The 21,913-nt window shown below is 54.9% G+C and overlaps 1 long non-coding RNA gene across 1 annotated transcript; it reads right to left on the bottom strand.

The window, feature by feature from the left end:
- Positions 1–6,518: 6,518 nt before the first annotated feature.
- LOC111749945 (uncharacterized) lies at positions 6,519–21,602 on the bottom strand. The gene is made up of 3 exons (XR_010318247.1): positions 20,623–21,602; positions 9,339–9,490; positions 6,519–8,253 (listed from the first exon to the last, which is right to left on the bottom strand). It is a non-coding gene; the product is annotated as an uncharacterized LOC111749945 (long non-coding RNA).
- Positions 21,603–21,913: the final 311 nt, after the last annotated feature.

Raw genomic sequence — 21,913 nt, 5'->3', positions numbered from 1 at the left:
AGCCGTGCTGTTCCGGACGGACCCGACGGGCTTTGAAGCCAGGCTTCTGCCTCAGCCGGCAGGGACCTAGAGAAGGTCTGGGGCGAGCCGTTCCCGCCGCCCGCGCCCCGGTCCTTGCTCCCACCCCGGCCCAGGCCGCGCCTGTGCGCCCAGGGCACCTCTCCGCCGGCCCCTTTGCCAGGGCGTCCCGGTCCCCGACCACGCCCCGGCCCGGCCCGGCCCCTCCCGGAGCCCCTCCCCTCCCGGAGCCCCACCCCTCTCGGAGCCCCCGCCCCCTCGAGGCCACGCCCCGCCCTCGCAGCCCGGCGGCTCAGCCAGCATCCCGCAGCCACCGCGGCGCCGGGGTCGGAGCGGCCGTCCAGATGTCCCACCGCTTCGTGGTGACGCCCGCGGCGGGCGAGCCGAGGGGCGCGGGGCCCGAGGACAGTCCCGGGCGGGAGACCGAGCCGCCGCGGGAAGACGCGCTGCCCATCCTGCGCTACTGCCGTGAGCCCAGCCGCTACGGTAGGTGCGGGGGCCGCGGGGTGTAGCCAGCGGGGGACCTGGCCCTCGGGGCGCGCGGCCTGGGGCGCACTGCGGAGGTCCGGGCCGCCGTCCCCGAGGGCCACTCGCGTCTGGCGGCCGTCGGGGCCCGCGCGACGGGCGCTGTCCGCGGGGGTGAGCCGGCGACCCTCCCGGCGGGGCCCCTGACCGCCTCGGCCCTGGGACGCGGAGCGTCTGAGCCGAGCCACCTCGGTCAAGGGGGGGCGCAGAGCGTCTGAGCCACCTCGGTCAAAGGGGGGGCGCGGAGCGTCTGAGCCACATCGGTCAAAGGGGGACGCGGAGCGTCTGAGCCACCTCGGTCAAGGGGGGGCGCGGAGCGTCTGAGCCACCTCGGTCAAGGGGGGGCGCGAAACTTCTGAGCCACCTCGATCAAGGGGGAGCGCAGAGCGTCTGAGCCACCTCGGTCAAGGTGGGGCGCGGAGGGTCTGAGCCACCTCTGTCAAGGTGGGGGGCGCAGAGCGTCTGAGCCGAGCCACCTCGGTCAAGGGGGGAAAGGCCTGGTGGCTCCTGCTGCCAGCGCGACAGAAGCATGACTTGGGGCTGAGGAGTTGAGACTGGTCACTTCACAGGCCTGGTCCTCGTAGCGTTTCGAGCCCTTTCCGCAAAGTCCCCCGCCTCCCTCCGAGGTCTAAGGGCCCTGGCCCCTCCCCTCTGCCATGAGGGTGAGGAGCCTCGGTATCCCCTCTCACTGGCCACAGCTGTGCCACCTTTGGGGATATGGACAGCTGCTCACACAGGTGGGGTCCTCCAGGGGCTGGACCCCCCACAGCCCAGGTCTGTGAATCCCCTGCCAGGTGTGGTCTGAGGCCCCCCAGTACAGTGCCCATGTGTGGCTGGTCCTTGAGGAGGCTCCTTCAGCAGGTGGAGGGCACAGCTGGGCCCTCCTGAGGCCCCTCAGGTCAGAGGGCACAGGACACCTGGGGGGCAGAGCCCATCCTGGCTTCAGGGTGCTGCCTCCTGGGAATAAGAAGCTCCGCCACCCCCAGGAAGGAAGGAGGATGGAGGCGAAGCTGGTTCCCACCAGCTTGCAGGTCCAGAGAGTGGGTTTGACCCCCAAGTCCAAATGTGTGTTCCCACCTCAGATTATGGGGTGTTCTTAATGCCTCCTGCATTCTGATTGCAGTGCAGGGGAGAGCAAGGCTGACAGGCCAGGCCCAGGGTCTTGAGGTTCAGCCTCAAATGCCCCTGGGCAGATGACCAAGGCCTCCACTGGACTTTCCGCACAAGTGCCTCCACCGGGTCTGAAGGGTTGGAGAGCTCTGGGTGGAGCCAGCTGGGAAGAGTGGGCTTCCTAAGCAGAAAGGCCTGGTGTGGGGTTTCCATGCACGGGAAGCCCCTGTCCTGGGTGGCTGCCAAGCACCTTGAACACAAGCCTGGGAACGTGGAGACTTTAGATGATTTTCACTCAGGCCCAGTGTTGGCTTACATGGGATCTCCACGCCACTGTGAAATCTGAGCAGCATCTGCATGGGCCTGGCACTCCAAGGTGGTGGAGTGTGTGTGTGTGTGTGTGTGTGTGTGTGTGTGTGTGTGTGTGTGAGTGTTTGAGGGTTGTGTGTGTCTGTGCATATGAGGGGTGTCTGTGTTATCTGTTTCTCTGTGTGTCTATAGGGTTGTCTGTGTGTGTTTGAGGGTTGTGTGTATCTGTGTTGTCTGAGTGTACATATGTGTGTATGAGGATTGTGTGTGTGTATGAGGGTTGTGTGTGTGTTGTTTGAGTGTACGTGTGTGTCTGTGCGTAAGCGTTCTGTGTGTGTCTATGTGTGCCTGTGCGTGTATGAAGACTGCGTGTGTATCTGTGTGTTTATGAGGGTTGGTTCTCTGTGTGTGTGTGTTTGTGGTGCAGACGCCCAAGGTGTGTGTGTGTTGCATGTCTCAAACTGATTTGGCCCTGAACTCTGGACAGGCGTGGATGCGTGCTGCAGGGACAGGATAGGGGACAGGTGGCCTTCTGGGTGTCGGCTGGTCTTGGGTCCTGTGCCCTCGCCCTCCAGGGGTACGTGTGGTCTGACTGTGGAGGCTGCATCTCTGCCCTCAGGGGAGCTGCCCCCAAGCTCTCCCAGGTGTGCGGGGTTCTCTCTGACCCCCAGCCACAGGACTGGCGGGGCATCGGCTGCTGTGCTTGCTCACCAGGGATGTGTTTCTGTGGACTCCCCTGTGAGGTGATGGTGCCCCACCATCAGTTAGGAGAACCCCAAGGTCTGTGGGCTCTGCAGAGCGAGCTCTGGGGGAAGGAGAGAGGGTGGAAACAAGAGCAGGTGCGTCAGGATGGAGGACGGCAGTGAGGTGCAGTGCTCTGGTGACCGTGGGTCTGCAGTGGTGGTCGGGGGCTCCACACAGGCCCCCTGCACATTAGCATGTGCACTGATGGGGGCTTGCCACTCTCCCGGGCCTCGTCTGAGCTGGGAGGCGGGTGCCTAGCAGTCGCCTTGTCTTAGGGGCTCGGGGTCTGGGGTTGCAGTCCTGCACACGGAAGGGCTCAGCACACCCCACTCCAGGCTCCTCCCCGTGCCTTATACCCCTTCCTTGCCCCTCCCCGCTTCCCTACCTCCCCCACCCTCAGTGCCCTACGCGCTGGCTGTGGGGGAGGCTCTGGTGCCAGGTGTCAGCTCAGGCCCTGCCTTGCCTTGCACCCTCTGTCAGTACTGCTGTCTCACACTGACTCAGAGGAGGGCATAGCACCAGAGTTCTGGGTGTGGCAGGTGGGTGACCCTGCCTCCTAGATGTCCACACCCACCTTTTCCACTTCTTGTGGGTCAAAGGCCCTGAGACTGGAAGGCCCGGTGGACACAGCCGCCTGGGCTAGGCCCTCCCTCCCTCTCTCCCTCCCTCCTTTTATCCTTCCTCCCTCCCTCCCTCCCTCCTTCTGCTCCTCCTCCCTCCCTCCTCCTTTCCTTTCTTCCCTCCGTCTGCCCTCCTTCCTCCCTCCTTCCCTTACTCCCTCCCCAGTGACCCCTGTACCACCCCAGGGTGGGGAAGAACAGCCTCAGTGTGTCCCTCCTGCACTCCAGCCCTCAGGATGTGGAAGCCATGTCCCTTGTCCCTTGCCAGCCATGTCCTTGGCACCCGCTGTACTGGCAGCCTCCTGCCAGAGACACTTAGGCCCATCCTGTGGCAGGTACAGAGAAGGCACTCTCCCAGGCACCGGTCGAGTGGTGTGTCGGCTGCTGTATGCAAACAAGAGACTTATTATTTGATAGGCTGTTAAGACCATGTGAACTAAGCTTAAAAAAACAAACAGACTTCACTGGGAGCCCCGGGAGGCTGATTTGTTCCCGGTGCCCTGTACACCCAGGCGTGTGGCCGGAGGGGTGGACTTCCTAGTCCTCAGAACTCACAGTGTGCCCAGGTTGCAACACTATGCAGACCCTTCCCCACGCCTGACAACCACAGCCCTCTTGTGAGGGTCCACTATAGACCCTTCCCCACGTGACGACCACAGCCCGTGTGTGAGGGTCCACTGTGCAGACCCTTCCCCATGTGAGGACCACAGCCCACATGTGAGGGCCCACTGTGCAGACATTTCCCCACGTGATGACTACAGCCCATATGTGAGGGTCCACTATAGACCCTTCCCCACATGACGATCACAGTCCTCACTTGAGGGTCTGCTATACAGACCCTTCCCAACGTGAGGACAACAGCCCACGTGTGAGGGTCCACTGTGCAGAGCCTTCCCCACTTGAGAACCACAGCCCACGTGTGAGCGTCCACTGTGCAGACGTTTCCCCACATGATGACCACAGCACGCGTGTGAGGCTCCACTATAGACCCTTCCCCACATGACGATCACAGCCCTCACGTGAGGGTCGGCTATCGACCCTTCCCCGTGTGACGACCACAGCCCGCTTCTGAGGGTCTGTTGTATACCCTTCTCTGAGAGCTGATGTCCACAGCCCAAGTGTATCTGTATTTGTGTGTCTGTTTGTATTATGTGTCTGTTTTGTTTGTATGTGTTTGTGTATGTTGTGGTATGTCCGTGTGTCTGTTTGCATGCCTGTGTGTCTGTGTGTCTATTGTATGTGCTGGTTTTCCTGCCTCTGGGCACAGTCATGCTGCTGGTTCAGCCTCTGGCTGGACACCAGGTTGGCCACTGAAGTGAGACCGGTCCCGGTGTTTTGTCCCCTCGGCCCCACGTCTTGCCCTCTGCCCTGTCAGTGCCCAGGAGAGCCAGTGCCCCGCCCAGAGTGCACGCCTGCATTTTCCATGGCTGTCAGTGAGTGTCTGCACCAGTGACGGCCTTGTCCAGACGTGTCTGCAGGGTCAGGTAGACGTCCTTGGTGGTGGGGAATGGTCTATGGGGCCCCTGCCTCCCCCAGGGCTGTGCAGGTCAGGTTCCCCACTGGGGCCCCGTCAGCTCTGGTGTCTGAGAACCTGCTGCCGCCGAGCAGACTGTTTTCCTTCTGCTTAAATATTTTATGGGCCCGGCTGTATGTTAATCTGTAAGCCTTCAGGTCCTCAGTACAGGCCTGCCCCGGACAAGCTCCTGTCGGGGATTTCTAACTCAGCCTAAAAGGACACACCCGCTTGCCCGTAACTGTCCCTTTTGTCTGCTATTTAATGCTTAGTTCAGCTCCTTTTTTCCACTGGGGGACATGGGTGTCGATGCCCTTTATATTCCTGAATTTTCTTTAAATAAAGAACTTAACACTCAAAGTGAACTGTGCTTGCCCACTCAGCACGTGAGTGTGAATCCTGGGGGGGCTGGTCCCACCACCTGGGTGAGAGGACCTCTGAGGTGACAACCCCACCCGTTGCCATTAAGTCAATTCCGACTCATAGCAAACCTATAGGACAGAGTAAAACTGCCCCATAGGGTTTCTGAGGAGCACCTGGTGGATTCAAACTGCTGACCTTAGCTCTTACCCACTACACCACCAGGATTTCCCCTGAGGTGAATGGACCCCCAAAGTGAGAGGACCCCTGAGGTGAAAGGACCTCCTGAGGTGAGAGGACCTCCCCCAGGTGAGAGGACCCCCCAAAGTGAGAGAACCCCTCAAAGTGAGAGAACCTCTGATGTGAGAGGAAGCTCAGGAGCCACCTGGGCTGCAGGGTGTGGTGGAGATTTGTCTTCTGCCTCTGGGCCCCTGCTCTGCCAGGACCCCCTCCTGCTGCCTGGCCCCCTCCCTGCCTCCCTCCCCTCGGGGGTATTGAGGTGTGCCATGGATGTAGAACAGTGACTAGCAGCACAAGATAAAGAAAACAGGTGGGAAGGAGCAGAAGGGCCTGGAGGGAAGGCAGGTCCCCGCCCCCACGCCCAGGTCCTGTTCCCTCTGTTTTCCAGAGGCCAATCTGAGCGAATCAATTCCCACCTCTGTGTTGGCTCCCCCCCCATTCCAGCTGGGCCCTTTTCTTTCTAAATTACTCTCAGCAGGTGTGATGCCAGGCTGCTAGGAGGAGATATTTTTGGCCAGGGCCTTTCCTGTTCCCAATGACTTCCTTTGTGACCCCTTCCTGGAGTGCAGGGAGAGCCTGGGCTGCTGGTCCTAGCTTCCTGCCTTCAGCTCCAAGAAGGGGTGATGGTCAGAGCAGACCTCAGAGCTGGGGGTGACCATGGCAGGTGGGTCCCCAGCCAGGGCCCCAGGCCTCCTGCCTCTATTCCCCTTCCCCGTAAACACCAGGTGGAGGGAGTGTCCACTGTCCCAAAGGTTGCCCAGATGGATGGACAGAGCCTATCCAAGGCTGTCCCTGGCGACTCCTGTGCCCACCGACCCACTGTCTAGGGAGGGCTGAGGCTAGCCGGGGTTCCTTGCCCCGCTGTGGCTGCCATTATGGACATTGTGGAGAGGAAGGCTGCCTGCTGGCCTCCTCCGTCCTCAGCGTGGGGCAGGTCCCCATGACGTAGAAAAGGGTGCTCTGCCTCCACCCCTCCCCAGGAGCAAGAACTTTGGCTTTCCTGAGTGGGTCTCACCCCACACTGCACCCACTGGCTGGGGATACAGGGGCTGTCTCCTGTAGCAGCCCCATCCCTGACGCCACCCCATTGAGGCTGTGCAGGCCTGTGGGCTCCTGGGGCTCAAGTGCCCTGAAAAAGCTGCAACAACATGGTGACAGGCTGGGCAGTGATGCGCATCACACACAGTTAGGGAAATGTGGACAGGCTAGAAGAATAAGGACTCAGGTAGCAGTTGTGAGCACCTCCTTTAATGGTGTCTGCATGTGTGTGTGCATGCGTACACACAAGTACACACATGCACACATATACACGTACACCCACACACGTGTGTGCAGATACATGCAGGCGTGCATATACGCATACACTCATACACATACACTAATGCACAGACACACATACTCACAGACGCACGCATACACCTACACATGGGCACATGTACACAATACACACGTGCCCACTCACACACATACACATGCACACACATACTCACACAGACACACACGCAGACACATACATACACACATGTACATGCACATATATGTTGCATGCACGTGCACTCACGCAGACACACGTGCACACAAACACGTGCATACACATATGCACATATACACACATTGTCTTAGTCATAGGGCCGCTACAACAGAAATACCACGAGTGGGTGGCTTTAACAAAGGAAAATTTATTCTCTCACAGTTTTGTAGGCTAGTAGCCCGGATTCAGGGCGCCAGCTCCAGGAGAGGGCTTTCTTTCTCTGTCAGCTCTGGAGGAAGGTCCTTGTCATCAATCTTCCCTTGGTCGAGGAGCTTCTCCTCACAGGAACCTCGGTTCCGAAGGATGTGCTCTGCTCCTGGCGCTGCTTTCTTGGTGGTATGAGGTTCCCCATGTCTCATCTGCCTGCTTTTTTATATCTCAAAAGAGATTGACTTAAGACAAAATCTAGTCTTGTAGATCTCATCAACATAACTGCCGCTACTCCATCTCATTAACGTGGTGGTGATAGGATTTACAACACAGGAAAATCACATTAGATGACAAAATGGTGGACAATCACACAATACTGGGAATCATGGCCTAGCCAAATTGACACACATATTTTTGGGGGACACAATCCATGACACACATATATACACATATTGTCTTCATTATCTAGTGCTGCTATGACAGAAATACCACAAGCGGATGGCTTTAACAAAGAGAAGTTTATTCTCTCACAGTCCAGTAGGCTAGAAGTCTGAATTCAGGGTGCCAGCTCCAGGGGAAGGCTTTCTCTCTCTGTTGGTTCTGGAGGAAAGTCCTTGTCATCAGTCTTCCCTTGGTCTGGGAGCATCTCTGCACAGGAACCCTGGGTCCAAAGGACGTGCTCTACTCCCGGTGCTTCTTTCTTGGTGGTATGAGGTCCTGAGGTCCCCCCCTCTGCTAGCTTCCCTTTCCTTTTATGTCTTGTGAGATAAAAGGTGGTGCAGGCCATACCCCAGGGAAACTCCCTTTACTTTGGATCAGGGATATGATCTGGTAAGGGTGTTACATCTCGCCTTAATCCTCTTTAACATAAAATTACAATCACAAAATGGTGGATAACCACATAATACTGGGAATCATGGCCTAATCAAGTTAATACACACATTTTGGGGGGGACATAGTTCAATCCATGACACACATATATGCAGATATACACATGCATACACATACACGCAGATGCGCACAGACCCACATGTAGATATACACATACATGCAGCCACCCACAGTGGCTGTGTGGGGCCCTGTGGTGCAGCTGGTGTTTGACCTTTGGGCACGATGCCTGTGTAGTCTTGCATCTGTGGAGAGATCGTGTCCAAGTCTCACTCAGCTTCTGGGCAGAGGGAGACTAGCTTTTCACCCTGGGGGCCCTGAGGTGGCGTGCTGCCTGGCGTCTTGTGGGCTCTGGCCATGAGGAACGTTCCTGTGGCCCTGTGACCATCACAATGGGCACATGGATGAGAACCTCTCCAGTACCATGTTCCCAGTGTCTCCCTGGAAAGGGAGAGCGAGGGTCTGTGCCGAGGACCAGGCCCCAAGAGCAGATGTGCTCGTTTGCTGCTATTGGGAAATGTGGTGAATTGGAAGTGGTTTGTTTCTCTCTCTTCGAAGAGTACCAGAGGCCATTTGTTCTGAGCTCACTCATCCATTCGTTCATCCACGCATTTATTCCTTCTCTGGACCCTTGCCGATCCTGTTGGCTGGACCAGCACGGCCCACCCATCTCTGCGTGAAGGGTCTCTACCTGCCTGGTCCCACAGAGAGAGAAAATACCACAGAGTGCGTGGCTTTAAAGAACAGGGATTTATCTTCTCACAGTTTTGGAGGCCAGAAATTCAAATCAGGGCGTAGGCCCTAGGGGAGGGGCCCTCCTTTGTCTGTAGCTCCAGGCGATCCTTGACATTCCTCAGCTTGTAGACAGTCCTCACATGTTGTCTTTCTTGTGTGACTCTGTCACTCAGAAGGGACTGGGACCCACCTTGCTCCATTCTGGCTTAACCTATGGCATGTATCGCTCCACATAAGGCCAGACATGTATCCCTCCACACAAGGCCACCTTTGCTTGGACGGGCTAAGGACTGGAATGCATCTTTTGCGGGGGGGCAGAATTCAACCCATAACAGGCCACAAGTGGCTCTGAGCACTGGACCTGTTGTTGGCGCCACTGAGGACCTGGATTTTTAATGGATTTCATTTAACTCACTTAAATGTAAACTCGGATGGCCACATGTGCCCAGGGGCAACCGTGCCTGATGGCAAGGTCTGGGAACACAGTAAGGAAGGGACCAGGCCCAGAGCCCTGTCCCTGGGGAGCCCCACCCCAGTCATGAGCCACCACCCCCCGTGCTGGCCACCTGTGCCTCCCCCGAGGGGTTCTGGGTACCTCGTCTCCAGGCATCACCTCACGTTGCCCGGCAACCATGGTTTTCTCTTCCCGATGGGACAGCTGGTGCAGAATGAGGCTGTGCAGCATTCCAGGGGAGGGGACCTCCAGGCCGGGCAGGCATGCTGTCTCTGAACCCCTCAGTGGGACCCCTGGAAGGAGATGGATCCACAGCCCTTGGCAGGAGCTGTATGTACTCCTTACCAACCAGACCCATGGCTTTTCATGGACTTGGGGGCAATCCAAGACACAGATGTTCTGGGTTTGGAGACATTGGTCAGAACTGTCCCGAGGTGCTGGTACCACAGACTCACACAGCGCTAAGGATGCCTGCAGGGGAGTGGGGGTGGATCCATGGCTGGGGGCTCCAGGGGCTGCTGCATTCCATGGATAGGCCCTTCGTGTGCCCCATGGAAGGGAGCACCCCAGAACCTCCCATGGTATGCCCTGCCCCCTGGAGTGTGTGCCCTCCAAGACCCTGCACCCCACAGTGAGCACACCCCACAGTGTACCCCCTGCAGCTTGAACCCCCACAACGTTAGAGCCCCGGACCCCCACAGTGCACTCCCTGCAGTGTGCCGCACGCTCCCATGCAGGGCTCCAACCCACCAGGAGTCTAGCCGCTGGGAGTGTGCCTGGCCTCAGGCCCCCATCCCCACAATTATAGTGCCCTCCTCTTGCTTTCAGGTGTGCAAAATGGTGCAAAGAAGAGGTGGCCTGGGGTGGGGTCCTTTGGCACACCTTGGGCTGAAAGCTGGTGCCTTCCCAGTGCTGACACACAGATGCTCCCACAGGGGGTAGGCGGCAGGGGCGGGGGCAGCACGTTCCAGCAATTGTGACCACAGAGGTCTTGTTGAGTCTGGTGGTCAGAAGCCCCATGGTCAAGATGTGGACAAAGCCCCCACCCCCTGCCACTTCAAATATGCCTCCTCTACCCCCTCATACCAGGGATATCATTGCTGATGTCAGATGGATCCTGGCTGAAAGCAGAGAATACCAGAAGGATGTTTACCTGTGTTTTATTGACTATGCAAAGGCATTCAACTGTGTGGATCATAACAAACTATGGGTAACATTGCGAAGAATGGGAATTCCAGAACACTTAATTGTGCTCATGAGGAACCTTTACATAGATCAACAGTTAGTTGTTCAGACAGAACAAGGGGATACTGATTGGTTTAAAGTCAGGAAACGTGTGCGTCAGGGTTATATCCTGTCACAATACCTATTCAATCTGTATGCTGAGCAAAGAATCCAAGAAGCTGGACTATATGAAGAAGAACAGGGCATCAGGATTAACAACCTGCGTTACGCAGATGACACAACCTGCTTGCTGAAAGCGAAGAGGACTGGAAACACAGATGAAAACCAAAGACCACAGCCTTCGGTATGGATTACATCTCAACATAAAGAAAACAAAAATCCTCACAACTGGACCAATGAGCAACATCATGATAAATGGAGAAAAGATTGAAGTTGTTAAGGATTTCATTTTTCTTGGATCCACTATCAACATCCATGGAAGCAGCAGTCAAGAAATCAAAAGGCGCATTGCACTGGGTAAATCTGCTGCAAAGGACCTCTTTAAAGTGTTGTAAAGCAAAGATGTCACCTTGAAGACTAAGGTGCGCCTGGCCCTAGCCATGGTATTTTCAATCGCATCATATGAATGTGAAAGCTGGACAATGAATAAGGAAGACCAAAGAAGAGTTGACACCTGTGAATTGTGGTGTTGGCGAAGAATATTGAATATACCTTGGACTGCCAAAAGAACCAACAAACCTTTCTTGGAAGAAGTACAACCAGAATGTTCCTTAGAAGCAAGGATGGCGAGACTGCGTCTCACGTACTTTGGACATGTTGTTAGGAAGGATCAATCCTTGGAGAAGGACATCATGCTTGGCAGAGTACAGGGTCAGTGGAAAAGAGGAAGGCCCTCACAGAGATGGATTGTCACAGTGGCTACAACAATGGGCTCAAGCATAACAAGGACTGTGAGGATGGTGCAGGACCAGGCAGTGCTTCCTTCTGTTGTGCATAGGGTCGCTATGAGTCGGAACCAACTCGATGGCACCTAACAACCCCCGCCCCAAGTCTTCTGAAAGCAGTTGGATGTGGCCCCCTCAGGGCAGGACTGGGAGCCGTGAAAACATGGTGTTAGTTCTCTAGTGCTGCTATGACAGAAACACCACAAGTGGGTGGCTTTCTAACAAACAAATTTATTCTCTCACAGTTTAGGAGGCTAGAAGTTGGAATTCAGGGTCCCGGCTCTAGGTGAAGGCTTTTTCTCTCTGTGGGCTCTGGAGGAAGGTCCTTGTCTTTTTGAACATCTGCTCCTGTGTGATCTTCGTGTGTCTTGGGATCAGTCTTCCCTCATCCCTGCTCTGCTCACTTGTTTAATCTTTTATATCTCAAAAGAGACTGACTCAAGACACACCTGATGCTAATCCTGTCTCATTAACATACAAAGACAAACCATTCCCAAATGGGATTATAACCACAGGCACAGAGATTAGGATTTATGACACATACTTTGGGGGGACATAATTCATCCCACAACACTAACTTAAAATAACATGCTGCCCCCCAAAGACAAGCTGGCTTGGTGGGGAGGGCAAAGGGTCGCCTACTGGATTAGGGCTCACTAGGGGCCAAGCAAGCCTGTGAACCGGCCAATGCCCCTGACCCTGGGCCCATGCCTCCCAGGACCACCAGCCAACTGGACAGGGCTTCCAGGTGCCATAACATCTGCCAGAACCATCACTGCTGGGGGCAAGGCCTGGGGTCCCAAATACCACACATCGCCATCCCTGTGCCCCGCCCACTGTGCTCTTTGGCTGGGGCCCCTCCATGGTATGCTGCTGAGCCCTGGGGTGGTGTGTTCTCTCCAGCTTTCCTCCTGAAGCCCTGTGCTGGGTGTGGGTGTGGGTCACCTTCCCCAGGTGGCTATCACTGGCCCAGTGACCATCCTCCACCCCCCAGCTTTGGCAGAGGTGGCAGGGATGCACCCCTTCTTCCCAGGTGGTAGCCAGAACAGTGGGCCCCGTGAGGGGAAAGTAGGTCAGCTCAAAGGGCTGCCGGGAGTCCTGCGATGGGCCTGCCTGGCATCCCGAGGCCCCCCAGGTTTGAGCTGAGGGGCCTCCTATGTACGCAGGCAGCCACTTTACAGTGGGGACTGCAATGGCCCCCTCAGCTGTCTGGCAGTCCTGGGGACAAGGCACAGTGGGGCAGCGTCAGAGTCAGGGTCATCATGCCACATCTTAGCACCAGACACTGTTGTGGGCTGGAAGGGAGCACCCCGCTGCAGCGGGCGTGATAAATGAGGTGCAGAGTTGCCTTGGACTCGCCTACCACGCTAGTGCCCAAGTCCCCTGTGCCCACATCCCCCCTGCCCATGTCCCCCCATGCCCTCATCCCCCCACGACCATGTCCCCCATGCCCTCATTCCCTGTGTCTGCATCCCCTGTGTCCTCGTCCCCCCATGCCCATCCATGTCCCCTGTGCCCACATCCCCCATGCCCTCGTCCCTCATGCCCTCGTCCCCCCATGACCACGTCCCCAGTGCCCACATCTCCCCTGTGACCACACTCCCTTTTGTGTGGATGGCAGGGAGGGAGGGGCAGTGGGGACCCTCGGACTCCTCCTCTGGGGCCCAGGAACTTCTGGGTTTGGACCTCAGTCCTGTTTTAGTTTGGAGGCTGGTGGGGGCCAAATGGTGGCCCCCAAAATATATTCCCGACCTCACTCCTGGAGCCTGTAAAAATACATCCACAACCTGAACCCCGGAACCTGTGATGTGACCTTATTTGGAAAAAGGGTGTTTGCAGGTGTGATTAAGTTGCAGGTGTGATTAAGATGGGAGATCACCCAGGGTTATTCAGGTGAGCCCTGAACCAATGACATAGGTCCTTATAAGAGAGAGAAGAGGGAGATTTGAGGCCCTCAGGGGTGCAGAGGAGAGGCCATGTGAAGACAGAGCAGAGACTGGGGAGATGCAGCCACAAGCTAAGGAATGCCCGGGCCCACCAGAAGCTGGAGAGACAAGGAAGACTCCTCCCCTGGAGTCTGTGGAGAGAGCACGGCCTGCTGACACACTGAGTGCCCTGGACTCAAACTTCTGGCTTCCCCCAAGAACTCCCGAACGCAAACCACGCACTCCTCCTGCCTCCCTGAAGTTGGAGAGAGAAGGATGGACCCTGACCCAGTGCCCTCTCCTGATGGCCTTGCTGTGGGGAGGTGCTCACAGTGACACATGGGCCTGGAGCAGAACCGGACCCCGATCCATCTCCTGACCCAGCCCTGCTGGGGGGCAGGCGGAGCTGTGCACTGGGGCCCAGGCAGGAACCCGCTGGGCCTGGAATAGAACCGTACCAGACTCCAACAAGCAGGCTCCTCAGGTCACCCTCAGTGACTCTTCAGGTGGACCCCCCCAACCATGTTCCCCTGTGGGGCCACAGCCCCTCCGGGCAGACCCCCTCAGGGCTTTTGGGTGTCTTCCCCAAGCCCCCACCCATGATGCCCTTAACTGGGTCTAGTGTGAACATCAGCCCAGGAGATCCACCGCATGCATGCACCAGGGACGATGTCATACAATCGGGGGCAAGGAGGGGTCCCTGCATGCCCTGGTGCCTGCACGATGCCTGCATTGTGCTTGAGAAGCCACACTTTGAACTTTGCTCTCTGGTTGCCTCGGTGGGAGGCCCAGCCATGACTCTGAATCCCAGCTTTGGGTGAATGTTTCACCAGGGCACCCCAGGGACCTGGGGCATGGTGACTGCAACATCAGGAGAAGAAGTGGAGGGATGCTGCCTCTGCACCCTCTGCCTGATCGATGACTTTGCATACGAAGGTCAGCTCAGCATGCAGCCAACCTGTAACCTAACTGTGCCTTTCTAAGCACATCTGCCTTTTTCTGAGCATGAGGGCAAAAAGGGCTCTGCTCTCCTCTCAAGATTTAATTTAAGACAAAGGGTGTTTTTAAGCCTGGGGCAGCACATGTTGTCATGTGTCTTAGGGTTCTCTAGAGAAACAGAACCAGTAAGATATATATATATATACCGACTGCAGTCGAGTCAATGATGACCCAGCAACCCCATAGGGTTTCCAAGGCTATAAATCTGTACAAAAGCAGACTTCCACATCTTTCTCCTTTGGAGCCTCTGGTGGTTTTGAACTGCCGACCTTCCAGTTAGCAGTCCATTGCTTTAACCACTGGGCCACCAGGGCCCCCACAATTGTGTGAGCCAATTCCTTGAGGTAAATCTTGAAGGTTTGGTTCATGCAGTTGTGTGGCCTGGCAAGCCCAAAACCCGTAGGTCAGGCGGCAGGTTGGAGACTCCTGCAGGCTTTTGTCCCAAGATTCGTTGGTCAGGTCACGGGAAGAGTGCTGAGTGGAGAGAGAGCGTTCTGCCAGAGTATCTACTTACAGTCTGGAGGAAGACCACACCTTAAGGAACTTCCATTTCAACTGCGGATTGATTATCAGGATGCATTGATAATTACTGGTGATTGGAATTCGAAAGTTGGGAACAAAGAAGAAGGATCAGTAATTGGAAAATATGGCCTTGGTGATAGAAACAACACCCGAGATCACGTGTTAGAATTTTGCAAGACCAACGACTTCTGCATTGCAAATACCATTTTTTCAACAACATAAATGTTGACTATACACGTGGGCCTTGCCAGATGGAATACACAGGAATCAAATTGACTACATCTGTGGGAACAGACGATGGAAAAGCTCAATATCATCAGTCAGAACAAGGCCAGGGGCCAACTGTGGAACAGACCATCAATTGCTCCTATGTAAGTTCAAGTGAAACTGAAGAAAATTAGAATAACTCCACAAGAGACAAAGTACAACCTTGAGTATATCCCACCTGAATTTAGAGACCCTCTCAAGAATAGATTTGATGCACTGACCACGAATGATTGAAGACCAGACCAGTTATGGAATGACATCAAGGACATCATACATGAAGAAAGCAAGAGGTCATTAAAAAGACAAGGAAGAAAGAAAAGATCAAAATGGGTGTCAGAAGAGACTGAAACTTGCTCTTGAATGTCAAGTAGCTAAAGTGAAAGGAAGAAATGATGAAGTAAGAGTTGAACAGAAGATTTCAAAGGGTGGTTCGAGAAGACGAAGTAAAGTATTATAGTGACTTGTGGAAAGACCTGGAGGTAGAAAACCAAAAAGGAAGAACACACTTGGCATTTCTCAAGCTGAAAGAACTGAAGAAAAACTTCAAGCTTCAAGTTGCAATAGTGAAGGATTCTACAGGGAGAATATTAAACGACACAGGAAGCATCAAAAGAAGATGGAAGGAACACGCAGAGTCATCGCACCAGAAAGAATTTGTGGACATCCAGCCATTTCAGCAGTCAGCATACGATCAGGAGCCAAGGGTACTGAGGGAAGAAGTCCAAGCTGCACTGAAGTGTTGACAAAAAACAAGGCTCCAAGAATTGATGAAATGCCAATTGAGATGTTTCAACAAAAGGATGCAGCGCTGGAAGTGCTCACTCGTTTATGCCAAGAAATTTGGAAGACAGCTACCTGGCTAACTGACTGGAAGACATTCATATTTATGCCTATTCCCACGAGAGGTGATCCAACCGAATGTGGAAATTATCGAACAATATCATTACTAACACCCACAAGTAAAATTTTGCTGAAAGTCATTCAAGAGCGGCTGCAGCAGTATATCCACAGGGAACTGCCAGAAATTCAAGCAGGATTCAGAAGAGGACATGAAACCAGGAATATCATTGCTGATGTCAGATGGATCCCAGCTGAAAGCAGAGACTACGAGAAAGATGTTTACCTGTGTTTTATTGATTCTGCAAAGGCATTCGACTGTGTGGATCATAACAAACTATGCATAACATTGCGAAGAATGGGAATTCCAGAACACTTAATTGTGCTAATGAAGAACCTTTACATGGATCAAGAGGCAGTCATTCAAACAAAACAAGGGGATACTGCATGGTTTAAAGTCAGGAAAGGTGAGCTTCAAGGTTGTATCCTTTCACCATACCTATTCAATCTGTATCCTGAGCAAATAATCCAAGAAGCTGGACTATATGAAGAAGAACGGGGCATCAGGATTGGAGGAAAACTCATTAATAACCTGCGATACACAGATTACACAACCTTGTTTGCTGAAAGTGAAGAGGACTTGAAGCACTTACTGATGAAGATCAAAGACCATAGCCTTCAGTATGGATTACACCTCAACATAAAGAAAACAAAAATCCTCACAACTGGACCAATGAGCAACATCATGATAAACAGAAAAGGTTGAAGCTGTCAAGGATTTCGTTTTACTTGGATCTACAATCAACATCCATGGAAGCAGCAGTCAAGAAATCAAAAGATGCATTGCATTGGGCAAATCTGCTGCAAAGGACCTCTTTAAAGGGTTGAAAAGCAAAGACGTCACCTTGAAGACTAAGGTGCACCTGACCCAAGCCATGGTTTTTCAATTGCCTCATATGCACACAAAAGCTGGACGATGAATATGGAAGACAGAAGAATTAATGCCTTTGAATTGTGGTGTTGGCAAGGAATATTGAATATATCATGGACTGCCAAAAGAACCAACAAATATGTCTTGGAAGAAGTACAACCAGAATGTTCCTTAGAAGCAAGGTTGACGAGAGTATGTCTCACAGACTTTGGACATATTATCAGGAGGGATCAGTTCCTGGAGAAGGACATCATGCTTGGTAAAGTAGAGGGTCAGTGAAAAAGAGGAAGACCCTCCAAGGGATGGATTGACACAGTGGCTGCAACAGTGGGCTCAAGCATAACAAGGATTGTGAGGATGGTGCGGGACTGGGCAGTGTTTGGGTCTTTTGTACATGGGGTCGCTATGAGTTGTAACTGACTCGATGGCATTCTAACAACAGCAACAACATGGAAGGTGATTACAGTACAGTACATGACACTACATTGTAGAACAACTAGTATTTGGCCAAACCACTGGGAACCATAGCCAGCTGACACATACAATTAACCCTCGCACTGTAGTTAGATGGGCTTTAGGAATAAACACAGATCCCCCACAGGAACAGCGGGAACTAAGGACTCCGAACCACTCCAGCAAGGGCTCCGGCCCCTCACTGCATCTGGCAGAGTCGCGTAAGCAGGTGGGAGCGGGGAGGCTCACGGGGAAAGCGGAGGGGCTTCAGGTGCCCTGACGAGGCCATGCAGGGAAGCAGGCGGCAGTCAGAGGCAGGTCCTGCATGAATGGTCAGGCATCTCTGGTCCCTCTGGCTGGTCCTGAGTCAGAAGTGGAGGCAAGAATCAAGGAAGCTATCTACGGTCACTGACCAGGTCCTGGCCATCTGTGCCGGGTGCTGTGAGATGTGGTTTGGCCCCCGGCCTGGCCACTGCAGCTTGTGGGTCCGAGTTCTCTTGTCATCTGTGGTCTCAGGGTGCAGACCAGCGTGGATGGACGAGGAGCAGGGTCCTGTCACTACAGTCCCCAGTGCTTTGTGTGTGTGTATATATATGTGTGCGTGTATGTGTGTGTGCATGTGTGTGTATGTATGTGTGGGGTGTGTGTATGTGTTAGACCTGGGCCTATGCTTTGAGTCCCTGGGAGGGGAGCCCTGGCCCAGCCTTTGGTTCTGCGGAAGCTCTGGCGATTGAGGAAGCGGGGCCCACGGAGGTTCAGCAAACTGCCGGATTAGCAAAGGGTGGGGGAAACCAGGCTGTGAGCTCAGAGAAAATCCCATTCTGAGAGTAGAGGTGCCAGAGCGTCATGGGGTCACGATCCAGGATGGAAGACTTTCGGGAATTCATGGCTGAGCCAAGTGAAACAGAAAGCAGAGGAAGCTTAGCTGGGCTCGCCACGGGGAAACAGAGATCATGGGAGGGCGGAGATGCAGACGGCTTCACTTTAATTTCCTGGACTGAGTCCTGTGGCTTCTTGGCTGCTGCACCTCCCAGGAAAGGTCCTGGGGGTGCTGACATGAAGGGCACTGTCCCAGGAAGGGCCTGGGGATGCTGAGCTACAACTGTGTGAGGTCCCCTAGGCTTCCGGCAGCCCCCCCGCAGCCCCCCGCAGATTCCTCCTGTGCACCCTGAGCCCCTCTGCACCTGCGGTTAGCATAGTGCTGGAGACCTCACACTCTAGAAACATCTGGGCAACCTGGAGTCACATGACTGTACAACTAGAAGGGAATAAGGTTGTCCAGGCCTCCTAGAACATCGGACTTGGGTCGGCAGCTTTTGAGGTGGAGGCTGGCATCCCAGACTCGGAACCTGGGGCGGCCATCCTGTGTCCTGGTGACCACATATGATGCAGTGACTGAGCAGGTCTGGGAACACTGTCTACTCTCTCTCCAACTGCACAAGGTGCTCTGATGTTCAAGAGGAAGAGCTTCCCTGAGGCCACACAGTCAGGACAAGCCCACTCCCACCTCTGGCTCCAGGCTCCAGCTCCCTCGTTCTGCTTGGCTAGCTGATCAGGGCGACACACCTCCTGGGTTACTGAGAAAGTAAGCTGCGGGGGAGCCTGGTTTCCACAGTGGAATTCCCCACGTGGAAACTAAAACCTATGCAGATGGAGCTGCTCACCAAGAGGCAGTGTCCAGCTCGCGGCTTCAGTGAACACTGAGTGACCTCCATGGGGGTGTCCACCAGCGGGCCCAGACCTGCCAGCTGATTGCCAAGGTGGCTGTTGTGGGAGTCCCGAACCCCCTGCCAGTGGAGCTGGCCCTGGAGGCTTTTGCTGCATCCCTGGCAGTTCTTGCTTTAGGCCCTGTTAACTAAAAACAACAAAAACCTGGCTAATTATTCAGGCCAGAGCTGAGCCCCGCCGTCTTCTCAGGGGCTCCCCCAGGACTGTAGGGAGGAGAGGGGAGGGTAGAGAACCGTGTCCCATTGCACTTAAGAACCCTCCATCCCTGGGTCTTGACACGCAGGGTGGACCCACTGAGAAGGTCAGCCACACCTTTGTCCACACGCACATAGCTGCTGGCATCGGTGCCAGGCTTAGTGGAGAGAAATACAACATGCCCAGTCGAGTTTCAGATAAATGAGTTTCGACAAACAACAGATGATTTTTAGTACAAGCACTGTTTGCAGCACACTACCTGGAACATTATTGCTCACCTATGTGAAGTTCAGGGTTAACTGTGTGACCTGCGTTTCGTCTGGCTCCCTTTTGGGCTGTGGGCAGAACCTCCTTCTCGCCCTCTTTATTTCAGTTTGTTTTTATTATAAATAGTTGAGATGTACAAAATATTGTATTTAAACCCGGACGTATTTTCAGTCTTTAGTACAGCCACAAATTCCAATTATTAAAATTCCATGAGATTCCATGAAAAAGGAAAAAGCACAGAAGATGCATGATAACTGTAACCTGTTGCTGCTGAGTCGATTCCGACTCACAGCGACCCTGTAGGACTGAGAACTGCCCCACAGGGTTTCCAAGGAGCAGCTGGTGGATTCTAACTGCCAACCTTTTGGTGAGCAGCCTGAGTTCTTAACCACTGTGCCACCAGGGTTTCCAGTGAAAATGGTACACACGGCATTATTGAGTCCAACCCCAGCTGAAAGCACAGCTTCTGTTTGTTGTTTTTATTGCGGTAAACATGTACGTAACCAAACGCTCGCAGCTTCAGCAATCTTCACACACACAGTTGAGTGACATTAGTTGTGTTCACCACGTTGGGCAACCCTCACCACTGTCCGTTTCCACCTTTTCCCATTACCCTGAGCTGAAGCTCAGTGTTTCCCAAACAATGAGGTCTCTATACATTTTCCTGTTCTAGATGTTTTATGTAAGGGGTATCATACAGTGTTTGTCCTCTTGTGTCTGACTTATTTCGCTCAACACAATGTGTTCAGGGTCCATCTTTGTCATGGTACGTATCAGAACTTCATTTTTCTATGTGACTGAGTAATAATATCCCATGGTGTGGGTGGACCACATTGTGTTTATCCACTGTGGATGAGCACTTGGGCTGTTCCCACTTTTGGCTAATGTGAATAGAGCTACAGTGAGCATTGGTATGCAGGTATCTGTTTGAATTCCTTCTTTTAGTTCTTTGGGGCGTTTACCCAGGAGTGGAGTTGCTGGGTTTTTTTATGGTAGCTCTAGGTTTGACCTTTTCAAAAACCACCGGACTGTTTTCCACAGCAGCTGCACCATTTTACGACCCCACTAGCAATGAGTGAGGGTTTCAGTGTCTCTACAACCCCCTATATTCCCCGTTTTTCTGATCACTGCCATCCTAGTGGCATGAGGTGGTGTCTCGTTGGGGTACTCACTGGCATCTTCCTGATGATGTTGAGTGGGGGCCGTTTTGACTGTGGATGCCATCACAGTGACATTTCAGGACACTGATGACCGTGCCATCTTGGGGAGCTGTCCCTAGGAGAAAGGAAGCCTGGGGCACACTGAACGGGAAGGGGCGAAGCAGGCAGGGAGGTGGGGGCCAGGACACTGGGACAGGGCCTGACCCAGAGACCAGGTGGGATGGGGGGTAGGGGGACAGGAGGCTGACCCAGAGGCCAGGCAGGATGGTGGACAGGGGGCTGACCCAGAGGCCAAGCGGGATGGGGGACAGGGGGCTGACCCAGAGGCCAGGTGGGATGGGGGACCCGCTCTCTGTGGAAGGGAAAGGGAGGGAGGAATGCACTCAAACCTGAGAGAAACAGCCTTGGTTTTAGTTTACAAATGAAACAGAAATAGTGAAAAAGGGTGGTGAGTGAGGCCTACACAAATGGGGAAGCCCAGGGCTTCACTGAACCCTCACCGAGGGGCTGGAGGGGAGCTCGGGACAGGTGGTGGATGAAGGGCTGGGGACCTCACCGACAAGGACTTCGGGGTAGGAGCGCACTGCGCAGCTGCCTATCCCTGAGTGCGACTCTGGGCGGCCCTGGGAGGTGCCTGTGGATTGGCCCCACCTGGGCACCTGGCTCCAGGTGAGGCCAAGCTCCCAACACTATGCAGCTTTAGAGGGCTCGGGAAGGCCGGCCACCGGCCGCCCCCTCCGCTGCTGTCCCCGGGGCCTGTGGTGGCCCCCGTGCCTCGGCGCTGCGAGGAGGCCGCCAGGGCTGTTGGGGCCCACGATGACCGCCTGCACCAGGTGCGTCCCCACGTCCCGGCCCCACTTCCCCGGCGAACAAGGCCCTGCGGCGGGCGCCCCTTCCTCAAACCTCGCAGCCGCGGGCGCCCGCAGGAACCAGTGCGCAGGCTGTGGGCGCGGAGACGTCCGGTGGGGCCATCAGTCATGCGAAGGGCGACATCCCGGCCCTGGGACCCCTCCACCGATGCCGACAGGCGGCCGGCAGGGGGCGCGGGAGGGCCGCAGCGCCGGGGGGCGGGGTCTCTGGAGAGCGGGGAGGAGTACGGGGAGGGGCCTCGGGTGGGCGGGCCTCTGGAGAGCGGGGAGGAGCCTCGGGGCGGGGCCTCGGGTGGGCGGGGCCTCTGGGGAACGGGGAGGGGCCTGGGCGGGGCGAAGCCTCGGGGCGGGGCCTCGGGTGGGCGGGGCCTCGGGGCGGGGCATAGGCGGGGTCTGGGGCGGCCCAGTGGGGGCCCTGAAGTACGTCCGCGGGC

This window comes from Loxodonta africana, chromosome 2 (genome assembly GCF_030014295.1).
Source record: "Loxodonta africana isolate mLoxAfr1 chromosome 2, mLoxAfr1.hap2, whole genome shotgun sequence".
NCBI classification, from domain to species: Eukaryota; Metazoa; Chordata; class Mammalia; order Proboscidea; family Elephantidae; genus Loxodonta; species Loxodonta africana.
The sequence above is the reverse complement of the archived record's forward strand: the minus strand, read 5'-3'. Positions and strand labels throughout refer to the sequence as shown.